At 41.8% G+C, this 4,657-nt stretch overlaps 1 pseudogene; it reads left to right on the top strand.

Annotated features, from left to right (window-relative positions):
• The first annotated feature begins 3,655 nt into the window (after nucleotides 1-3,655).
• Nucleotides 3,656-4,302, top strand: LOC124964941 (tRNA-splicing endonuclease subunit Sen15-like; annotated as a pseudogene).
• Nucleotides 4,303-4,657: the final 355 nt, after the last annotated feature.

Below are 4,657 nucleotides of genomic sequence, written 5' to 3'. Positions count from 1 at the left end.
CACTAGGAATATATACAAATAGAAACAGAAGTTTGAGTGCCCTCAGAGGACATCAAGAAATCATCTTGGCCAGGCTCCTACCTTCATGCAGGTAAGGTATATTCAAACTTGTTTTGTAGGTGCTATAACTGAAACCCAGAGAAATTAAAAACACTCAGATGTAATCGTGTGCCATTGCCTTTCCACGTGTTCAGCAATCACATCACTCTTTCCCACTGGAAAGCTTTCTCGATATAGTTCTCTAGCAAACAACATAAATCTGTCAGAGTTGACATTCAAGATCTATTTGCCATTCTGCCATGTGCTCACTGTGTGGACTATTCTCATGCTTTCCTTAATGAATACCTAGTAAGTTTTAATAAGTGAATCTGAGTTTCTGCATTACCACATGGAGATTACTGACCTCTTGTTAGGAGGATTAACTGAGAGATGAATGCAAAGTACCACAATATCTATCTTACAATAGGTGCTCAGTCCATGATGCCTCTTATTAGTCATTTTTTTATAAAGAGGATGTTGATGATGTTCACCATCTAGAGTGTTTCCTTCTTTGGTGGTTATCAAGGCCCACAGTCATTAGGCCATTCAAAAATAATTTAGTTCTCCTAGAATGTGTCCATGATTAATGACATTTCCTCACCATTTTCAAGGTATTTGTGGCCAAGTGTCTTTCTTTGGTCAAACAAATATGAGTAAAAGAGTGATGTATTACTTCTGAGTAGAGGCATTTAATGGCTGTTTCTCTACTCCAGCCCTCCTGGTTTTTGAGATTATGGAAACAGATGTCAAAATAGAGTAACCATCAGTCAAAGGGTCTGAATAGCAATGATGAGCAGAACCGCAGGCTGACCCTCAATGAACATGCAATGTAAGTGAGACTACAACTTTACTGAGTAAGGCTTTGAGATGTTGGAGTTCTTTCTTTCTGTAGGCATAATCTAATCCATCTTGATGAATACCTCTTTCTGCATCAAGGTTCCAAAGAAACTGAAACTTCTCTCATAACAGAAAAGTGACCTGAAAGATTTGTGTGTCTTAAATGCTTATGTTCCCCAAAGTAATTATCTCCATCTCTTATATAGGGCTGGATAATAACACTTTCTAAAATGTATCAAGTACCTATTGCCAGCCAAGAATTTTTCTGGGGACATTATAGAAGTTAATGTGTACACTTAGCAACATGTATGGCGTACAATAGTTGTCCGAATTCAGGCTCATCCTCATCATTGTCATCATTATCACGCAGTCCTTATGAAAACCCAGGGAGGTAGACACTACTAATGTTTAGCAAATGCTAATGTTGTACAAAGTAGTTATGTAATATGCTCAAGATTTCAGAGGCAGGAAATAATGCAGTGAGACGGAGCCCAAGTTTGCCTGAAACCAAAGTCTTTTCCTCACTAGGCAATGAAGACTGCTAAAGTCTGTGCTGTACACTTTCCTGAGACAGCTGTGCTTCCCACTGGTGGGGCAGGTCCCTCTGCTTCCACCACTCATAGTTGGTGTAGACTAATTTATTGAGAAGGGAGAGAAACTGGGCTCCCCCAGGTCAACTCATCCATGGAAATTAAAACTTGGTATTCAGGAAGAGAATTGTGTTTTTCTACCAGCTTCCAGATTCGCTATCAAGAGGGGTTTCTCCCGCCCTCCTTCATTTTCTTCAAAATCTCTAGGCTCATCTGTCATTTATTTCTATTTCATAAGTAGCCTGGGACAAGGGACCAGTGACAAGCTTTTCCTGCCCTGTTCATTCCCCTAGAGCTACAGAGCCCAAACAGGGAGGAAGAGAGATAGCCCAGACACGGACAGACCTACCACCCGACCTCCATACACTCAGCTTCCTCCAGGCCATTTATTTCATTAAAGCACAGGATGCTCAAGGGAACCTTGGGAAAGGGGACAATTTCATTTTTCCTATGTCTCGGAAATTAAAATTCTTTCCAAAAAATAATTTGCTTTGTTCTTTGAGAAAGCTGAGAGGAGAAAAGAGGTCAAGGAGTGAGAGGTAAGAAAATGAGAGTCAGAAAAGAAGAGAGGAAAGGTGGGGAAATGGAAAGATACATAGAGAATGGGAAGACAGATTTAGATAGAGAAGGAAGAAAAGAGAAAGAGCAAAAGTAGAGGACCATTGAGGCTGATTCTGTGCCTTCACTATATCAGCAATTCATCTGAATTTTTATCTTTTTTCAAAATTTAATTAATACTATATTGACAATCACCAGTATATTGCCAAAGATTTTATGGAGTCTCTTCCTTGTGCTCCCACTAATCACCCCAGAAAAGCCTGGAACTCCATGATTCCCACACGTCTGATTTTATGTCAGTGGTTCATCTTAAATGACATGGAGCAGTGACAAGGGGTCACTTTCTAGTTCAGTTGACCAGGGTTCAAAATGCAGTCCTTGCCCTTTGTTTTTATTCAACAAATACTTAGTCTTAATGATACAAGTGCCAAGCACTGTTCTAGGCACCAGGTTACAATGAACAAAATCTCCTGCCTTCACAAAGCTTCCATTTTAGAGGAATACATTAAAAGGAAAATATATAGTATCTTAGCAATAAGTACAACAGGGAAAAATAAACCACTGGAGGAGGATAAGGAATAACATTATTGGGGTGAATCACAATTTTAAATACAGAGATCAGGATGGGTCTTGTTGTGAAGAATGAAACAAAGGTTGGAACAAAACCTCTGAGGGGGTGAGGTCTTAACTCTGGGGGTATCTGGGATAGGAGTAAACGCCAAGTGCAGATGCCCTGTGAGAGCACACCAAGGCATCAGAACAATCCCACAGAATGAAGACTGTCCCATCCACTAGTGACCCGTGTCCAGCATGGCCAGGAGCAATGAGGTAATGACAGGATGTGGGGAACAGTAAAGAGATGGGGGAATCAATAGAGTGTAGGCTGTGTTGCAAAGAGTTGTTGAAATTCAGACACTATCGGGAAAAAAACAGTGGTGATCAAAAAGTGGAACATTTGACACTTCATGGAATGGTTTCAGTTCTCTCAATGGCACCATCTGGAGACAGACTGTGGGAGAGGCTAAAATTGTGTAGAAGACAAAAGTGAAGGTGAGGAGATCAAGGGTATTGGAAATATAGCTGGGTAGACTTTTAAAGCCCCAAGAATTTGAGAGGAATGCTGTTGGAGAGGATGACAAGGAGCCAGGTCCTATCCCTCCAGGAATTAGAGGGAACCCTAACTGTTGAGTCACAGTAGAGGACTGTGATCAGAAGCAAAAGAGTCTGATGACTTGTGAAGCAAACTTGGCTTGGAGCAATTAGAAGAGGGAGGGAGAATGCCTGGAGGAAGCAATAAGAAGCTAGGAGGATACCTACTTTACTTCTGACCCAGAAAGTAAGGTCCTTTGGATAGAAAACAACCATTACTTAAGGGGATTGCAAGGATGGAAGGGACCCAGGGGAGAACCAGGTACAAATTAAGTTCATCATCATTTCACTAGGGAACAGACCTAGTATTTACTGGACAGATGGGTCACCAATGCCAAGTGGCATAGAATATTTCCACAAAATGAAGACTGGTCCCATCAAATAGCATCCTCACTGCAAAACACTAATACAGACAGGAAGTGAGCCATTCAACATTCGAAGGAAAGGTTAAGAGTATAGGGGAGAGTGGCGCTCGGGCGGGCATGGAGGAGCGGGGCGATTCTGAGCCGACCCCCGGCTGTAGCCGTCTGGACTCGGGGGCGTTCGTGATGGCGTCAGTGCTCACAAGTGGATGCCACAGGACGCCTGAATGAGCACCCACCCTAAGTATTTAGAAAAGATGGAATTAAATATAGGAGATGCCACTCAAGTTTATATAGCATTCTTGGTTTACCTGAATCTCATGGAGAGTAAAAGTTGGTTTGAAGTAAACTGTGTGGGATTACCTGAACTCCAGCTCATCTGCCTGGTTGGTACTGAGATAGAAGGGGAAGGGTTACAGACTGTGTTGCCTACACCCATCTCTGCTTCTCTCAGCCATCAAAGGATAAGGGACATCTTGAAGGCATCTCAAAAACTACAAGGTGATGCAGATCCGGATTTGCCAATGTCTTTCACTCTGGCCATCGTGGAATCTGATTCTACAATAGTCTACTATAAACTCACTGATGGATTTATGCTGCCAGACCCTCAGAATATTCCCCTTAGAAGATGAGATCTGCACTTCTCAACACTTTATTCATAAAAGATTGGATTTGAGACCCATCCACCTGCTTTTTCTTTTATCTCAGAGATAGTCAGAGTTGAATTAACTGTTTCCATTCCACAAGTTTTCTTCCTGAAGAATAAAACTTTCCCAGATAGAAGAATTTGTATTGCTTGAAACTATAGAGTTGTTGCTCTAGAACTCTTATTGGAGACAGTTTAGTTACAGTTGTGCTCAGATATATGCCAAGTATGCGTTCTGAGGGGTAGAACCCCTGTGCCTCTTCATAACCCACATTTATTCGAGCCACTGCTGGCTTGTTGAAACCACTACCTCTTCCCTTACTCTGCTCTTCCAGGGCCTTCTGGCCTCCGTAGCCAGCTTGTGCTGGCACTTTGTGTACATTGTGACATGTGGAGAGTTTATTTCTGCCTGCTTTTCCATCTTTAGTAGAAAGTAAAAGATTTATTTGAATCAGTTTGTTTTTCTGTTGCACTTA

This window comes from Sciurus carolinensis, chromosome 14 (genome assembly GCF_902686445.1).
Source record: "Sciurus carolinensis chromosome 14, mSciCar1.2, whole genome shotgun sequence".
Classification (NCBI taxonomy): domain Eukaryota; kingdom Metazoa; phylum Chordata; class Mammalia; order Rodentia; family Sciuridae; genus Sciurus; species Sciurus carolinensis.
Note: the sequence above shows the minus strand (reverse complement) of the source record. Positions and strands in the feature narration are given on the sequence as shown.